Source organism: Mobula hypostoma, chromosome 5 (genome assembly GCF_963921235.1).
Source record: "Mobula hypostoma chromosome 5, sMobHyp1.1, whole genome shotgun sequence".
Taxonomy (NCBI): Eukaryota; Metazoa; Chordata; class Chondrichthyes; order Myliobatiformes; family Myliobatidae; genus Mobula; species Mobula hypostoma.
Window position 1 is genome coordinate 112,109,857 of NC_086101.1, and position 20,034 is coordinate 112,129,890.

Consider the following 20,034-nt stretch of genomic DNA (forward strand, 5'->3'; position numbering starts at 1 on the left):
TTATTGGCTAAGACTCAGACCAGCAGCCTTATAAATTGGATGGGCAAAAGAATGCTATACCATGAGCTGTGGTCAACACATATATCCTAAAGCACTTCAGATAGTGAAATTCTGAAGGTTTAGTTGTTGATGTAACGCTTCAGTTAATATATACAGCAGTTGGTACAAATAGTAATTTGGATTATTACTAGCTAATAACCATTAGTCCAAGCTGTAGATGAGATAAGTACGTTTACCTATAGATATTGATCAACATGCAATTTTTTTTAAAAGGAATTTTGAGTGGTCACTGATGGTATTGGTTTGTGTGGAGTTAGTTCAGCTTTCTAGTTTCTGTGGAGAATTTTCACTTGAGTAGTGTAGCTGGTGTGTAGTTGTACCTCGTGGTTGAAATAGGACTAAGTGAAATGTGTATCAGCTGGTGACCTTTTATGTTTCCTTTTTATTTGCGCTATTTTTATTCTTGTGTGTTTGTTCTTTGTAGCCTTGCCTGTAGCTGCAGCTAAAACATGATCTAAGGTACATTCAAACTGGTGTTGGTATATTGCTCTAACCAGCTTTGTAAATCTGACTTGCCTCTGCTCGATGTGGTATGGGAATATGAACTGACTTTGTTTTGTTGATGTCCTCAAATGAAACCAAAACTTTACACAGGCGTCATCTATTTCTTAAAAAAAGTTTCTTCCCTCCATTCCTCCTACTCTGATGAACTATGACTCTTCCCCTCTATCGTGCCACCCCCAACATTGTTCTGTAATGATCATTCGTTTCCACAGTTGTTGCTTTTTGATTTGTTCATGGGATAGGGGATGGTTATTAAGACCACAGTTTATTGCTTTTAAGTTGCTCTGGCATAGGCTTCATGAATGGCTGTGACCTTGAGTGCAAGGATTTTGATCCAATGACAGCATTGACAATTTATTTCCAAGTCAGGATGCTGTATGCCTTACACGTGGTAGTGCATTTTCTAGATGCTATATAACTGTATGTAACCTCATTATGCCAAAGATGAAAAGATGTGATTGTTGGGTAACAGTGTGGATTGCTCGTTAGGGTTAAATTCAGCTCAACTTGACCTGACTTTGGCAATCTACTCTGAGCTTGTTCTCTGCAGTGCTGCAAAGGTTTTGGAGAATCCTGAGGTGAGGCACTCATTACAAACCTATTGAATGTTGAAAGACCTCAATGGACTGGATGTTTTCCATGGTGGCAAAATCTTAAGACCAGAAGGAACAACCTCTCTAGAGGGATGTCCTTCTGATTTTGAGATGAGAAATTTCTTTGGCCAGAGAGTAGCGAATCTGTAGTATTCTTTGCCACAGGTAGCTGTGGAGACCAAGTCATAGGGTATATTTAAGGCAGAGATTAATAGATTCTTGATTGGTCAGGGCATGAAGGGATATAGGGAGAAGGCAGGAGATTGTGGCTGAGAGAGAAAATGAATCAGCCATGATGAAATGGAGGAGACTCAATGGGCCAAATGGCCTTATTCTGCTCCTATGTCTTATATGATCTTATGATAATGATGTAAGATCAGCTAATTAGTTTAATCAGGGAGGGAAATGTTAGCAGGACACAAGGAGAACTTCCCTTCTCTTTTTGACTCGGCTTTATTGTCTTATATGTAAGCAAACAGCCGGAGTCTTGGTATGAAGTTTCATCCAAAAGCAGATAATGGGTTCAAACTTCATTTCTAAATTCTTGAGTATACAGTATGCCTGAAATGACATCTTCCAGGTGAGAAGCTTTGTAAAGGCTGTGCCTTCTTCAGTGGATAGAAACATAGAAAATCTATAGCACATTACAGGTGGCCTACTTTAGTAGCTGCCTAGAATTTCCCTATTGCATAGCCCTCTATTTTCCTAAGCTCCATGTACCTATCTAAGAGTCTCTACTGTATCCGTCTCTACCACCTTCGCTGGCAGTGCATTCCATGCACCCACCACTATCTTATGTGGAGAAACTTAATTCTGACACCCACCTTGTACCTACTTCCAGGCACCTTAAAGCTATGCCCCTTGTGTTAGCCATTTCAGCCCTGGGAAAAAGCCTTTGGCTACCCACACAGTCAATGCCTCTCATCGTCTGGTACACCTCCATCAGGTCACCTCTCATCCTCCGTCACTCCAAGGAGAAAAGGCCAAGTTCACTCAACGTATTCTCATAAGGAATGCTCTCCAGTCCAGGTAACATCCTTGTAAATCTCCTCTGCACTCTCTCTACATCCTTCCTGTAATGAGGTGACCAGAACTGGACTCAGTACCCCAAGTGGGGTCTTATATAGCTGTAATATTACCTCACAACTCTTGAACTCAGTCCCACAGTTGAAGGCAAACGCACCAGACACCTTCTTAACAACACTATCAACCTGTGCAGCAGCTTTGTGTCCTATGGACACAGACCCCAAGATCTCGCTGATCCTCCACACTGCCTTGAGTCTTACCATTAGTATTATATTCTGTCTTCAAATTTGACCTACCGAAATGAACCACTTCACACTTATCTGGGTTGAGCTACATCTGCCACTTCTCAGCCCAGTTCTGCATCCTATCGTGTCCTACTGTAACCTTTTGACCTCCAGATTATCCACAACACCCCAACTTCTGTGTCATCAGCAAACTTACTTACCTGCCTTTCTACTTCCTCATCCAGGTCATATATAAAAATCACAAAGGAGGGGTCCCAGAACAGATCCTTGTGGAACACCACCAGTCAGCATCCTCCATGCAGAATACAAACCATCTACAACCACCCTTTGCCTTCTGTGGTAAAGCCAGTTCTGGATCCACAAAGCAATGTCTCATAGGATCCCATGCCTCATTACTTCCTGAATGAGCCTCACATGGGGAACCTTATCAAATGCTGTACTGAAATCCATGTGCACTATATCCACTGCTCTACCTTCATCAATGTATATGTGTCTTTGGTGCCATACCAAATTTCCCTAGACTCTTAATGAATTGTAACCGCTTCATGCCGCCTTTGTAACTTCATTGAAAAGTTGGGTCCAGGATAGATCCTCAGATGTTGGCACGCAGGAACTTGACATTGCTTACCCTTTCTACTTCTGATCCCTCTATGAGGACTGGTGTGTGTTTTCTCATCTTACCCTTTCTGAAGTCCACAATAAATTCTTTGAACTTGCTGATACTGGTAAAAGGTTGTTGCTGTGACACCAGTCAACCCGCTGAACTAGCTCACTCACATATGTCCTCTCTTCACCATCTGAAATTCTGCCAGTGATAGTGTCTCATCAGCAAATTTATAGATGGCATTTGAGCTGTGCCCAGCCACCTGCTGAAAATGTTAAAATCCTGCTGGAAAAAAAACCTCCCCTGTGATTTTACAGCAGGACCAGCAAGTTCTTTCTCCCTTTTGTTACAAGAAGAAGAAATATTCATGAATTGCAGCCATCTGTTTTGTGTTGAGTTTGTTGATCTGCAAGAGGTCTTTCACATGAATGACAGGAAAGGTATCCATAAGATCTGGTTGAATATTGCTCTCCAATAAAAGATAATTTCCTTATTCCAGAAGTTCCATGTGAAATGAAGGCAGAATGAGGATTAAATAATTATACATCGGGGCAGGATCAGGCCATTCGAACAATCGAGTCTGCTCCACAATTCCATCATGGCTGATTTATTATCCCTCCTAACCTGTAACCTTTGATGCCCTTATTAATCAAGAACCTACCAACCTGTGATAAATATACTAAATAATTTGGACGACTGTGACAATGAATTCCACAGATTCACCCACCTCTGGCGAAAGAAATTCCTCCTCATCTCTTCTAAAGCGCTGTCCTCCTATGCTGAGGCTGTGCCCTCTGGCCCTCGACTCTCCCTATTGGAAATATCTTCTCCAAGTCCACTCTGTCCAGGCGTTAGTAGGTTTAATTGAGATTTCCTTCTTCCCGCTGCCTCCCCCCTCCCCCAGTTCTTCTGAACTCCAGTGAGTACAAGCCTAGAGCCATCAAATTCTCGTGTTAACCTTTTCATTCCTTGGATTATTCTCAAGAACTTCCTCTGGACATGCCAATGCATCCTTAAATATAGAGATTCAAGATTGTTTAATGTCATTTTCAGTACACAAGTGTAAAAAGGAACAAAATAATGTTGTTCTGGACCTGATGTGGCCAAAAACAAAACACAATAAGATAAATAACATAATAAAAAGCACAAATATAAATACATAGCTTATATATTGATTGTATGTCCATAAAATGATGCTAGGCACAGAGGTATCTACAAATAAGGTGACTCTGACAGGGAATGATAAAGTAGTGGTGGTGTGGGTGTGGAGAGGTAGGTTAGTGGGTGGAGGTATTGATCAGCCGCCTTCTGGAGAAACTGACTATCTTTGAGTTTGGTGGTCCTGACGTAGATACTATGTAGCCTCCTCCCTGATGGGAGTGGGGCAAATGGTCCGTGGGTAGGTTGGGTGGGATCCTTCATGATGTGGCACCTTTCTGTGTATATGTACTTGATGGTGGAAGGCTGGTGCCAGAGAGGCATTGGGCAATTTTGACTACCTGATGTAGAGCCTTTCTTTCCAACACTGCAGTTTCCTTATCTTACAGTGATGCAGCATGTTATGCGCTCTACTGTGCATCTGTAGAAGGATGTGTGCATAGTCCAGCTCTCTTCAGCCTCAAAGTAGAGGTGAGCTTTGCCGATTGTGTAGAATGCGTTTAGGGGTGTGTTTGAAACTGCTCAGTTTCCACTGTTGTGCTGTCAACTTAAAGAGGATTGTGAGTGGTGTGAGTTCTGAAGTCAATAATCATATCCTTTATCTTATTGACATTAATGTTATTTGACTGGCATCAGCCTTGAGCTCTTCATTTCCTTTCTGTAGGCCGTCTCATCGTTGTTGGTGATGAGCCCAACCACTGTCATGTTATTGGCAAACTTATCAATGAGACTAATCAAGTGTTTGGCTTTGCAATCCTATGTGAGCAGAGTGTACAGTAGTGGGTTCAGCACACAGCCCTGGAGGGCACCCATATTTAGGATGATGGAGAGGGAGAAGTGGTTGTGCATCATGACTATCAGGTTGGTTAGGAAGTCTAACATCCAGTTGCACAGTCATACAGTGGTGGTAGAAAGTTTGTGAACCCTTTAGAACTTTTTCTATTCCTGCATAAATATGATCTAAAATGTGATCAGACCTTCATGCAAGCCCTAAAATTAGTAAAGAGAACCCAAATAAAGAAATAACTTAACAATATATACTTTTTCATTCATTTATTTATTAAGGAAAAATGATCCAGAATGTTTCCAAGATGGCACAACATAATAAGGGGTTAAGTTTGTGGTTATTCTGCAAAGCCTAACAAGTACAAGTGCAGGTTTCCCCCACTATCCGAAGGTAGAGCGTTCCTGTGAAATGATTTGTAAGCCGGAATGTCGTAAAGTGAATGGGGAATTACCATTTATTAATATGGGAAAAAATTTTGAGCGTTCCCAGACCCAAAAAATACCCTACAGAATCATGCCAAATAACACAAAACCTAAAATAACAGTAACATATAGTAAAAGCAGGAATGATATGATAAATACACAGCCTATATAAAGTAGAAATACTTTTCAGCACTGTCTAGTGCAGCGAAAATTTCTCAGCAGCACTGTCGGCGGAGGCACTCTGGGCAGAAGCACTCTCTCCAGTAACCTTTAAGCTATGAAGCTGCCAAATCATACCAAATAACGCATAAAATACACAGCCTATATAAAGTAGAAATACTTTTCAGCTCTGTCTAGTGCAGCGAAAATCTCACGGCAGCACTCTCGGCACAAGCGCTTTCGGCAGAAACACTCTCTGCAGCAACCTTTAAGCTATGAAGCTGCCAAATCATACCATATAATGCATAAAAATGCACAGCCTATATAAAGTAGAAATAATGTATGTACAGTAGCCAAACTCACTATTGCCGTGTTTATTGTTGATGGTACAAAGCCTTTAAAATCGTTCACTGCTTTGGGACACAGTTTCCTCCAAAGGCCATTTCTCATCGAGACTGTTAGCCTTTTGAGAGCATCTTCAATGTTGGCGATTGCCAATTTTATATTGTATTCTTTCCAGATCTCTCGCAAAGACACTTTGGAGTTACCCCCTCTGTCAGTGGTACTTACAATAAAACGCATCACATTTTGCGTATAGTAAGCCTTAATTGTGGCTATTAGGCCTTGGTCGCGCAGCTGCAGCAATGACATCGTATTTGGCGGTAAGAACGCAACACGAATGTTACCGCCATACTTGGTAATGCCAGGTGGATGAGCAGCACAATTATTGACAATCATAAGACACCTACTATAGAGGTTATTTTCTTTATAGTATTTTTCAACAAAAGGACTAACGTATCTACTTATGTACTCAGAAAAAAGCACTTTGGTATTCCAACCACTTGGATGTGAACGGGACACAATGGGAAGCGATTTCTTATCAACAAGCGATTTCTTATCAACACCTTTAAGTGCCCTTGGATTTTCTGAATGGTACACTAGTAGAGGCTTAAGGGCAGCATCACCAATGGCGTTAATAGGCATTAGGGTAAACCTGTCTTTCGATGCCTTGTGTCCCTTAGCCTGCTTTTCTTCTATCGAAATACATGTCTTGCTTAGCAATTTTTTCCAATAAATTGTAGTTTCGTCACAGTTAAACACTTATGTGAATAACTAAACGCCATTTCTCTCTGCGTATAAATAGTGCGAATGGTGGATGCAGGCAAGTTCAACGCGCGAACAATGTCCTTGCTTCGTTCACTATGATCGAAACGCTTAATTATGTCTATTTTTACGCTAAGTGTAACACCCTTACGAGCTCTTTTAGGCTTTTCTGATACCTTAGAACTCATCTTGCTAACAGATGCACAAAATAAATCGAGATAAAGCACATGTTTAAGCAATGGCGGCCAGAATGCAGTTCTGGGGGAAGAGCTTGGCTGCTCGGGCGCACGCTGCCTTTTTTCGTAACAGTGAAAACACCTTGTGTTAGCGAAAACAGGTAACTAATGTAGGTCTTTTGTAATAGCGAGGTGTTGTAAAGCGAACGTTCAGAAAATGGGGGCCACTTGCAGTTACGCTATAAAGTGATTCAGAATCAGGTTTAATATCACCAGCATATATTGTGAAATTCGTCTTTGCAGCAGTACAATCCAATACATAATAACAGAAGAAAAACATGAGGTACAGCAAGTAGGTATATATAATATATTTGCTGAAATTTGTGTTAGATATATATATAGTTAAATAACTGATGCAAAAATAGAAACAAAGAAGTAGCGAGGTGGTGTTCATGGGTTCAATGTCCATTCAGAAATTGGATGGCAGAGGGGAAGAAGCTGTTCCTGAATCATTCAGGCTTCTGTACCTTCTTCCTGATGGTAGCAATGAGAAGAGCATGACCTGGGTGATGGGGGGGTCCTTAATGACGGATGCTGTCTTTTCGAGGCATCGGTCCTTGGAAGATGTCCTGGATACTATGATGGAGCTGACTAAGTTTATTACTCTCTGTAGCTTACTTCGATCCTGTGTAGTCACAAACCACACCCTCCCCCCCGCCCCCTCCCCCAACCACCACCACCACCAGACAGTGATGCAGCCAGTTAAGAATGCTCTCCATGGTATACCTGCAGAAATTTTCAAGTGTTTTGGGTGACATACCAAATCTCCTCAAACTCCTAATGAAGTATAACCACTGTTGTGCCTTCCTTGTAGCTGCATCAGTATGTTGGGTCCATGTTAGTTCCTCGGAGATACTGACACCCAGGAACTTGATATTGCTGGCTCTCTCCACTTCTGATTCCTCTGAGGACTGGTGCGTGTTCCCTCATCTTACCCATTCTGAAGTTCACAATCAGTTCTCTAGTTTTGCTGATGTTGATTGTTGTATTCCTTGGAAACTTTGCGTTGTAGAAAGATACAACCAAACAGGCTATAGTTGCTTTTAAACGCAAACACGAGGAATTCTGCAGATGCTGGAAATTCAAGCAACACACATCAAAGTTGCTGGTGAATGCAGCAGGTCAGGCAGCAGCTTTGATGTGAGTTGCTTTTAAAGTTTAGATTTAAGCTGGTTTACCCAATTGCAATCTTATTCGACCAGTGCAGCCATGATTATGCTAATAGTGTTCCCTATTCATTTGTAATAAAACCAATTTACTTTATAGAAATATATTATAGCAGAAGTACCTGAAATTATTTAGAACAGCTGTGGTTTTAATGGATTTCCATAGTAAGTCACCTCAAACCCCACTGACCTTCAAACCACAAATGCAGCTGGTTGTACAATGTGGTGATACAAGGTATAGTGGACACAAATCTAGAGAATCTTTGGCCTTTTCACTTTGGTTTTGTATGAAATGTCAAATCTTGGTCAGTAGAATAAGAACAGTACTATGCATGTGGTATATTCCTCACTACCATGATGCCCACGTTCTGATTTGGGAGTTGTAACCTTTTGGATGTACAGTAACAGAGGTTACTAGGAAAGTTACGAGGGTAAAGCGGTGGATGTTGTCTATATGGACTTCAGTAAGGCCTTTGACAAGGTCCCACATGGAAGGTTGGTTAGGAAGATTTTAATTGTTAGGTATTAATATTGAAGTAGTAAAATGGATTCAGCAGTGGCTGGATGGGAGATGCCAGAGAGTGGTGGTGGATAACTGTTTGTCAGATTGGAGGCCGGTGACTAGTGGTGTGCCTCAGGGATCTGTACTGGGTCCAATGTTATTTATCATATACATTCATGATCTGGATGATGGGGTGGTAAATTGGATGAGTAAGTATGCATATGATGCTAAGATAAGTGGAGTTGTGGATAATGAAGTAGGTTTTCAAAGCTTGCAGAGAGATTTAGGCCAATTAGAAGATTGGGCTGAAAGATGACATGGAGTTTAATGCTGATAAATGTGAGGTGCTACATTTTGGTAGGACTAATCAAAATAGGACATACATGGTAAATGGTAGGGCATTGAAGAATGCAGTGGAACAGAGAGATCTAGGAATAATGGTGCATAGTTCCCTGAAGGTGGAATCTCATGTGGATAGGGTGGTGAAGAAAGCTTTTGGTATGCTGGCCTTTATAAATTAGAGCATTGAGTACAGGAGTTGGGATGTAATGTTGAAATTGTACAAGGCATTAGTGAAGCCAAATTTGGAGTATTGTGTACAGTTTTGGTCACCGAATTATAGGAAAGATGTCAACAAAATAGAGAGTACAGAGAAGATTTACTGGAATGTTAACTGGGTTTCCTCACCTAAGTTAGAGAAAGGTTGAACAAGTTGGGTCTTTATTCTTTGGAACGTAGAAGGTTGAGGGGGAAACCTGATAGAGGTATTTAAAATTGAGGGGGATAGATAGAGTTAACTTTTTCCATTGAGAGTGGAGGAGATTCAAATGAGGACATGAGTTGAGAGTTAAAGGGCAAAAGTTTAGGGGTAACATGAGGGGGAACTTCTTTACTCAGAGAGTGGTAGCTGTGTGGAACGAGCTTCCAGCAGAAGTGGTTGAGGCAGGTTTGATGTTGTCATTTAAAGTTAAATTGGACAGCTATATGGACAGGAAAGGAATGGAGGGTTATGGGCTGAGTGCAGGTTGGTGGGACTAGGTGAGGGTAAGAGTTCGACATGGACTAGAAGGGCTGAGATGGCCTGTTTCAGTGCTGTAATTGTTTTGTGGTTATATGGTAACAAATTACAAATCGTAGTGTGATCTTTGCACATGTTGCAAAGCCATTGAATTGGTGCCTGATGTGTTCATTCAGATAATTTGTGCCAGGTAGCTTCAGTTGATTAGCATTCAATAAGTTCTCAAATTTTGGTTGAGTTCTAGTAAAGCATCTTGACATTTTTTACCCTGAATCTACAAAAAGGAAAAGCTCAAAAGCTTAAGTAAAATGCACACTTTCGTCTTTGTGCTTCTAATGCTGGTACAATTTTGAAGATAATACAACACACATTAAAAAAATGCTGGTGAATGCAGCAGGCCAGGCAGCATCTATAGGAAGAGGTACAGTTGACGGTTAGGGCTGAGACCCTGGCCTGCTGCGTTCACCAGTATTTTTTATGTGTATTGCTTGAATTTCCAGCATCTGCAGATTTCCTCGTGTTTGAAGATAATAGAGCAGGTTTATTTGCAGTGGGTTAACTTTTAGTTGTGTGGTTGTGTGTCATAGTTAAGCTATGGATATAAAATGATCTGGTGTTTGGGTTCATTTTTTTTCCTGAACAGTCCATGTGCTTGGGTCAACAAAATATTTAAAATCATTTTCATGACTCATAGAACAGTTCCAAATATGTTAGTAACTTTACCATAACATGAACAGTTTTTCTGCGTAAGTGTAGGAGGCAGGAAATCTTAGGAAACTGTTTTGTCTGAATATTTTTAAATGCAGGATTAAAAGGAATTGGTATTCAACTGAGCTTTGGTATCTTTGTGTATGAATCACCGAGAGTAAATACAGGACGCTCTGCATTACTTCCTTTTTGTAGCAGAAATTTGCCCTTGCATCATTCACAAATCACTCCCCAGAAATTTGAGCTACAGAATAGAATTCACTGTTAGAGAATTTACAGGAGGAAAATGTTATAACTTTAATTCTTGTGAAATGATATGCATGCAGGTGACTCTACTGCAACTCTTGGAAATTAGTGATATGCTCTGTTTTCTCAGAATGCCACCTCCTTATTGTAGGGATGGGAGGGTTGTCTATATTCCGATTCAGCAAGGAAGCAGGACGTTGTCTTTCACTGCAAGAAGAATGAGTATAAAAGATGTTGCCTGGTTACATACAGAGAAGAAAGACTGCAACTGGAATATTGGGAACCTGGCTGGACTTCTGACTAAGGAAAGACCCCCATCCCAGTTTGGGACGTTGGGTGGCAACCTTGCTGTTTCTGTACATTTGTTTTACGAGGCAGAGTTGCTAGCGGGCTGGATTTGAACCAGGGACCCCTCGTTCTGAAGTCTGGTGTGGATGTCACTGTACCACCGGTACAGGCATAGAAGATGCAGCTAAGATTCTCCAGGTTCCTTTCTGGGGAGGCAGACTTGTTATGAGAGAATAGACTGGGGTTGCCTTCTGATGTTCAGAAGAGTGATATGTGATTGCATTGATGAGAGTGGTGGTAGGGTTGCAGTTGCAAAATAAGGAATGGCCCTTGTAGTGTAGAAGCAGGTTCACAGGTTTGGTGAGTGAGACAGAAGACACTGATTATGAATAAGCATATTAATAGTCATCGAAGCTCGATGACCTTCGTCTGGTCAGGGAGAGTGAGGAGTTGATAGAGAGGAGTTGCAGGCAGGTGGTCACGCCGGGGCCACAGGAGGCAGACAAGTGGGTCACGGTTAGGAGAGGGAAGGGGAAGAGTCAGGTAATAGGGAGTACCCCGGTGGCTGTGCCCCTTAACAATAGGTACTCCTGTTTGAGTACTGTTGGGGGGAACAGCTTACCCGGGGGAAGCGACAGTGGCCGTGCCTACAGCACAGAGTCTGGCCCTGTAGCTCAGAAGGGTAGGGCAAGGAAGAGGAGGGCAGTTGTGATAGGGGACTCGATAGTAAGGGGGTCAGATAGGCGATTCTGTGGACGCAGTCCAGAGACCCGGATGGTAGTTCGCCTCCCTGGTGCCAGGGTCCGGGATATTTCTGATCGTGTCCAAGATATCCTGAAGTGGGAGGGTGAGGAGCCAGAGGTCGTGGTACATATAGGTACCAATGACATAGGTAGGAAAAGAGATGAGGTCCTGAAAGGAGAATATAGGGAGCTAGGAAGGGAGTTGAGAAAAAGGACCGCAAAGGTAGTAATCTCGGGATTACTGCCTGTGCCACGCGACAGTGAGAGTAGGAATGCGATGAGGTGGAGGATAAATGCATGGCTGAGGGATTGGAGCAGGGGGCAGGGATTCAAGTTTTTGGATCATTGGGACCTCTTTTGGCGCAGGCGTGACCTGTACAAAAAGGACGGGTTACACTTGAATCCTAGGGGGACCAATATCCTGGCAGGGAGATTAGCGAGGGCTACTGAGGTGACTCTAAACTAGAATGGTTGGGGGGTGGGAATCAAATTAAAGAGGCTAGGCGTGAGGAGGTTAGTTCACAACAGGGGGATGGGAACCAGTGCAGAGAGACAGAGGGGTGTAAAGTGAGGGTAGAAGCAAAAAGTACTAAGGAGAAGAGTAAAAGTGGCAGGCCGACAAATCCAGGGCAAGCATTAAAAAGGGCCACTTTTCAACATAATTGTATAAGGGCTAAGAGAGTTGTAAAAGAGCGCCTGAAGGCTTTGTGTGTCAATGCAAGGAGCATTCGTAATAAGGTGGATGAATTGAAAGTGCAGATTGTTATTAATGATTATGATATAGTTGGGATCACAGAGACATGGCTCCAGGGTGACCAAGGATGGGAGCTCAACGTTCAGGGATATTCAATATTCAGGAGGGATAGACATAAAGGAAGGGGAGGTGGGGTGGCGTTGCTGGTTAAAGAAGAGATTAACGCAATAGAAAGGAAGGACATAAGCCGGGAAGATGTGGAATCGATATGGGTAGAGCTGCGTAACACTAAGGGGCAGAAGACGCTGGTGGGAGTTGCGTACAGGCCACCTAACAGTAGTAGTAAGGTCGGAGATGGTATTAAACAGGAAATTAGAAATGTGTGCAATAAAGGAACAGCAGTTATAATGGGTGACTTCAATCTACATGTAGATTGGGTGAACCAAATTGGTAAAGGTGCTGAGGAAGAGGATTTCTTGGAATGTATGCGGGATGGTTTTTTGAACCAACATGTCGAGGAACCAACTGGAGAGCAGGCTATTCTGGACTGGGTTTTGAGCAATGAGGAAGGGTTAATTAGCAATCTTGTCGTGAGAGGCCCCTTGGGTAAGAGTGACCATAATCTGGTGGAATTCTTCATTAAGATGGAGAGTGACATAGTTAATTCAGAAACAAAGGTTCTGAACTTAAAGAGGGGTAACTTTGAAGGTATGAGACGTGAATTAGCTGAGATAGACTGGCAAATGACACTTAAAGGATTGACGGTGGATATGCAATGGCAAGCATTTAAAGGTTGCATGGATGAACTACAACAATTGTTCATCCCAGTTTGGCAAAAGAATAAATCAAGGAAGGTAGTGCACCCGTGGCTGACAAGAGAAATTAGGGATAGTATCAATTCCAAAGAAGAAGCATACAAATTAGCCAGAGAAAGTGGCTCACCTGAGGACCGGGAGAAATTCAGAGTTCAGCAGAGGAGGACAAAGGGCTTAATTAGGAAGGGGAAAAAAGATTATGAGAGAAAACTGGCAGGGAACATAAAAACTGACTGTAAAAGCTTTCATAGGTATGTAAAAAGGAAAAGACTGGTAAAGACAAATGTAGGTCCCCTACAGACAGAAACAGATGAATTGATTATGGGGAGCAAGGACATGGCAGACCAATTGAATAATTACTTTGGTTCTGTCTTCACTAAGGAGGACATAAATAATCTTCCAGAAATAGTAGGGGACAGAGGGTCCAGTGAGATGGAGGAACTGAGTGAAATACTTGTTAGTAGGGAAGTGGTGTTAGGTAAATTGAAGAGATTGAAGGCAGATAAATCCCCAGGGCCAGATGGTCTGCATCCTAGAGTGCTTAAGGAAGTAGCCCAAGAAATAGTGGATGCATTAGTGATAATTTTTCAAAACTTGTTAGATTCTGGACTGGTTCCTGAGGATTGGAGGGTGGCTAATGTAACCCCACTTTTTAAAAAAGGAGGGAGAGAGAAACTGGGGAATTATAGACCGGTTAGCCTAACATCGGTGGTGGGGAAACTGCTGGAGTCAGTTATCAAAGATGTGATAACAGCACATTTGGAAAGCGGTGAAATCATCGGACAAAGTCAGCATGGATTTGTGAAAGGAAAATCATGTCTGACGAATCTCATAGAAGTTTTTGAGGATGTAACCAGTAGAGTGGATAGGGAAGAACCAGTGAATGTGGTATATTTGGATTTTCAAAAGGCTTTTGACAAGGTCCCACACAGGAGATTAGTGTGCAAACTTAAAGCACACGGTATTGGGGGTAAGGTATTGATGTGGATAGAGAATTGGTTAGCAGACAGGAAGCAAAGAGTGGGAATAAACGGGACCTTCTCAGAATGGCAGGCGGTGACGAGTGGGGTACCGCAAGGCTCAGTGCTGGGATCCCAGTTGTATATATTAATGACTTGGATGAGGGAATTAAATGCAGCATCTCCAAATTTGCGGATGACACGAAGCTGGGTGGCAGTGTTAGCTGTGAGGAGGATGCTAAGAGGATGCAGAGTGACTTGGATGGGTTGGGTGAGTGGGCAAATTCATAGCAGATGCAATTTAATGTGGATAAATGTGAAGTTATCCACTTTGGTGGCAAAAATAGGAAAACAGATTATTATCTGAATGGTGGCCGATTAGGAAAAGGGGAGGTGCAACGAGACCTGGGTGTCATTATACACCAGTCATTGAAAGTGGGTATGCAGGTACAGCAGGCGGTGAAAAAGGCGAATGGTATGCTGGCATTTATAGCGAGAGGATTCGAGTACAGGAGCAGGGAGGTACTACTGCAGTTGTACAAGGCCTTGGTGAGACCACACCTGGAGTATTGTGTGCAGTTTTGGTCCCCTAATCTGAGGAAAGATATCCTTGCCATAGAGGGAGTACAAAGAAGGTTCACCAGATTGATTCCTGGGATGGCAGGACTTTCATATGAAGAAAGACTGGATGAACTGGGCTTGTACTCGTTGGAATTTAGAAGATTGAGGGGGGATCTGATTGAAACGTATAAAATCCTAAAGGGATTGGACAGGCTTGATGCAGGAAGATTGTTCCTGATGTTGAGGAAGTCCAGAACAAGGGGTCACAGTTTGAGGATAAAGGGGAAGCCTTTTAGGACTGAGATTAGGAAAAACTTCTTCACACAGAGAGTGGTGAATCTGTGGAATTCTCTGCCACAGGAAACAGTTAAGGCCAGTCACTGGCTATATTTAAGAGGGAGTTAGATATGGCCCTTGTGGCTACAGGGATCAGGGGGTATGGAGGGAAGGCTGGGGCGGGATTCTGAGTTGGATGATCAACCATGATCATAATAAATGGCGGTGCAGGCTCGAAGGGCTGAATGGCCTACTCCTGCACCTATTTTCTATGTTTCTATGTTTCTCATCATTTATTTACAAACAGTAATAGATTCAGCCAAACATCTAAGTACAAAACTAAATATTCAACAAACAGATACTTAGGTAAGAGTGTGTTCGGGCCTTCAAGGTCTGGAGCATACTTTCCCGATGGTTCTTCAGCACTGGTCCCAACCTCAATGTGAAGTGCATCCAGGGAACAAAAGGGGAGAGCGAGCCTTCTGCATGTGCTATTCTTGTACCCCGAGGTGATGGAAACATGGCACACAAGGCAACCATTGGGAAACAGCTGCTGTATACGTCAAACCGGCCACTCGATAACCCGCACGATAGAAGTGGCTTTCGACCGTCAAGTAAACATTCTCATAACAGCCATTCAGGACAGCAAGGAGAAAGTATGTTTGTTCACCCAGACAGAAGATGTGTTATCCAAACGAACTCTTGAGACCGAATCACTGAATAGATAAATGGCATTCATAGATTTTTAAATATTGTAGAATTGAAGGATGCGGCATTAGTGCAAGCAAATGAAAATGATACAAAAAAATTAGCCTTGATAGTACTGAATGGAAAGCAGGCATGCAAGGCCAAATTACTTGCATTTCTTACGGTCGTGTGTTATAGCTATTATAACATTCCAGTGCTTAAGCATCAGTTGCCCGCATGGTGATGAAGGGTTGTAATCTTTCTAAATTGTAGGACTCGAGGAAAGCTGGTACTGGATTAACTTGATTTATCAGTTAACATTGCTGTTACTAACTACTGTTCATGAGCAGTGAATTCATGGAAGTATTGGCTTTGGAGTATTTAAGGGATTTCTGTGACAGCAAAAATAACGTAGGTTCTTCAGGCAGATTTTAATGTTCAGCAATTCAATAAAGGCAATTATAAGTTAGTAATCACTTAATTGTAATGAATATGATCTCAACATGTATGGAGTACAGGGAGAGGTTGGTGTCTGTAGGTCAAGTTTAGTATGGGAAATTATCCCATTGAGATATTCTAGGAGGACTTATCATGGTCAATACTTTATAATGTTAGCTATAGCCGATAAGGCATGGGCTAAGCTACTGTTGAATGGTAGAGCTGACCTGGGTGAAATGGGGGGGCTGAAAGCACTGGAGTTCAGTGCTACAAGGTTCACTTTGAGTATGATCTTACTGCTAAATTACAAAATGGGCAGGAGGTTTGTCATAAATTTATCAACCAGTAAGAATATCAGTGGAAGAAATTCTTGTTCAAGATTGATGGTCATTGCATGGGAAATTGCATGTTACATGTGTATTTTTATCACAAGTCCAGCAGTTTGGTTAGTACTAGGCCAGCAGTGAAACCAAAAAACTTCTAACAAAAACAACAGGAATTCTGCAGATGCTGGAAATTCAAGCAACACACATCAAAGTTCTAACAAAGTCTGTTTCAGACAGGTGGCAACAGCTATTTTCTTAGCTGCTCTTTTTAACTGGTCACCAACTCCTTTTTGCTTTGCCACTCGACTAGTATGGATTGCATTGCATTTTTACATTTGAGTGGCAGCTCTTAGTAGTTGAGTGTTAGTAGATACTGTGGTTGGATCCTCAAATTGGCACATCATTGAGTAGCTGCGGGCGTACTGGTAATTTTAATTACATGTGCCATTAGCTCCCAGTCAATCATTGGCCATTCGATGACCTCCCATCTTCATTGTTCTCTGAAGTAGATGTTATGGTTGGAGTTCATCAGCACTTCCCATTGTGCAGGGGATTGGCCTATACAGCTTCAGCAGAGTTGACCAGATTTACCAGTTTACACTCATGACGGGGGTGTAGTGTTGGACTTTGGAAGATACTGATATTATGTTCAGCTTTTCTCATCTCTGCTGTATGTGTGGAAGAACTATCCATTTTCCCTATATAGTTTATTACTTTTTGAGATGTTTAACTATCTTACCGTTTTTGTTAGGAAATTGAACTTGGTAGAATTTTTGTTTGAAATTCAATTTGTTCCAAATATTTCCCAAACTATTCACTACTGGGATTAACAGAGCCAGTGTCAATTTTTAGCACCCATGCCTACCTTTAAAAGTTTTCTACATTTTGTTGCAACATTGGTATTGCCTGACCCATGTTCTCAAGATCCTTGTAGAGCAGGGACCCCCTCAGTTATTAGTATGGGTCCATGGCTTAAAAGAAGTTGGGAACCCCTGTTCTATAGTATAGAGTAAATAATGGGAGTGTTACATTATTACACGTAATGATTTCTATTGGTTATTCAAGAAAAATAATTTCTTCACTTTTTATAAAGCAAAGAATACTATGACTTTTGACTCTTCTGTTATGTGATTTCACTTTTGAAGGTCCTGGTGAATATATCCTTTGAATCTTAAAATAGCAGTAATTTCCGCATTTTATTAATTCTTATCCAAAATGTTTATAATTGTTTGCAGCCGAGTTGGCCTTCTCTGTTCCAAAAAAATAGATGCTTCACATGATGTTTCATTGCCAACCAACAATCTGCTTATTTGGAGTTGCTTATTGTCCTGTTGTCAATTTTTTTGTCTTTCTCCTACCCAGTGATACTGAGACCAATTGTAGTATCCCTATCGCCATCCTAACTGACAAAAAAAATCCAGCTGAGCCTCTGGGGGAGATTGTGTGAGTATGGATTTAAATTCTTTCCTTTTGAAAGAGAGAGCTGATTTGCCTTGCCATTGTTCCACAATATTCTTTTTAGCATTGTGTCAGTTACAAATTTCAATGGAAATCTGCATTTACGTTGCTTAAGCCTTCTGCCACATGGCTCACTCTCCTTTAGGCATGTAGTCAAATTTGACAACTTCCTTTTTTTTAAATTTTATTTTTATTTGGATAAGGAATTCACAATTATCATGTACTTTTTTCACACATATAACCTTTTCCATTTTTTTATATGTATAAAACTACAATTATTTATACATTCTTAAGTACACATTGAGATGATATAAAAGGAAAATAAACATTTAAATAGATAATTATGTACTGTGGTAAATCTAACCTATTAGGCTAAGTAATGAAATTAGTTGTTAAGAAAAATGGTAATAATAGTTTCCATACAACCCTTCTGGTCCATTTCCACTGGTCCAAAATGTTGCATCAGAGCCTATATAACAACCATTGTAGGTGTTTATATCCCAATTTGTTCGTGCTTGTTCCTGCCCGCAGACATAATTATCCAATCCCTATGTACTTATTTACTAAATTTTTTCATTTTTTTTTTATCCCTTTCCCAAATCTTTCCCTTTACTTGTGTTAATTCTCTATTTTCCAAAAAAAACACAAACATTTAGACTAGGGGTGCTTACGTTAGCAATATTACTGTGTTGATGAGAAGAGCAATATAAATCATTAGGAGAGTCATCTAAAGTCTGCTCGCATTGGGGTTATATATTCAATCCATTTATTCCAGATTTGATAAAATGTTTCTTTTTGAGTTCTCAGGGAGTAAGTCAACTTTTCCATTTTAAATATTTCCAAGATAATTTCGTACCAATCTTCTAATGTAGGTGGTATTGGATTTAGCCATTTTCTAGTGATTGATTTCTTACTTGCCGCTAAGAGGGCCTGCAGCAACTTTATATCTTCCTTCTGTTCAAGGAACAATACATGCCCCAAATAGAGCGTCTCAAAGTTCAGAGGTATCTGGGACCTAAGTACCTTAACTAATGTTCTATGTATATCTTCCCAAAATAGACTTAATTTAGGGCAATCCCAGAAAATATGAAAATGATTTGCCTCCTTGGAGCCGCACCTTCTCCAACACATCACACTTGTATCTTTATATTTTTCCTGATATGGGGTCTTGAAGTATCTTATAATGTTTTTCCAACAATGTTCTCTCCAAGTCAAAGAATTAGTCGAGGACCATTGAAAGCTGCAGATTTTCCCCCAAGCCTCCTCTGAAAGTACCAACCCCGCTTCTTTCTCCCACTTCTCTTTAATATACAGTGTATTTACATTTTTAGCATGGGAGAGTGCATTATATAGGCGAGAAACTGATTTACTAGGTATTGAACTGCAAGCCGAAATTCAGAATCTTGAAAAATTCTAATTCTACTGTTGATAGGTCTGTATATCTACAACTCTGGTTAACATAGTTTCGTATTTGAAGATACCTAAAAAAGTCATTATGTTCTAGGCCATGTTTGTCCTGCAGGATTTGGAAACTTTGTAATACTCTTATCTATAAATGAGAGGTAGGTTGTAAGACCTTTCTTTATCCATAGCTCAAATCTTTTAGCTCCTCTGTTGGGAAGGAATTTGGTATCATATGCACACCATCTAAAGAGTTTTAACATGTTATTAATTCCACATGAATTAACCACCTTCTGCCATACTTTTAATGTAAGATTTATCCAACTGTTTTTAAATTGTTCCAACTGGGCCATCAATCCTTTGTCAGCTATTGAGGCCTGAAGAGGAAAACTGTCAACTAATCCAAATTCTATTTCCTTCCATCTAGCCTTATATTCCCTATTACACCAATATAACAGAGGGGTTATCTGTGAGGCATAAAAATAATTTCTCAGGCAAGGAAGAACCATACCTCCTCCTTCCTTCCCTAACTGTAAGGTGTTATATCGAATTCTAGGTTTCCTTCCTTGCCAAATGAAGCGGGAAATCCATTTGTCCCATTCCCTGAATTGATTATCATCCACCTCCACCAGTAAAGTATGGAAAAGATATAATAACCGAGGAAGAATATTCATTTTTATAGTATTTATCCTTGAATTTAAACTTAAAAAGGGGATAAGATTCCATCTATGTATATCTGCTTTTATCTCTGAGATTAATGGCCCATAATTTACCTGTGACAGTGTTGAAAGATCCTTCGGCAGGGTTATTCCTAAATATTTTAATGATTTAGCTTCCCACTTAAGATCGT

General features: G+C 41.0%; 1 protein-coding gene across 6 annotated transcripts in view; it reads left to right on the forward strand.

Annotated features, from left to right (window-relative positions):
- LOC134346920 (GRB10-interacting GYF protein 2-like) overlaps nt 1–20,034 on the forward strand; it is a 173,344-nt gene that overhangs the window by 17,321 nt on the left and 135,989 nt on the right. For 5 of the 6 annotated variants that reach the window (XM_063048776.1, XM_063048771.1, XM_063048774.1 and 2 more), the window contains exon 4: nt 17,688–17,768. The exons of the other annotated variant lie outside the window; for it this stretch is intronic. The gene's annotated coding sequence lies outside the window, so the exon portion shown is untranslated. The remainder of the gene's footprint in view (nt 1–17,687; nt 17,769–20,034) is intronic. 6 annotated transcript variants of the gene reach the window in all.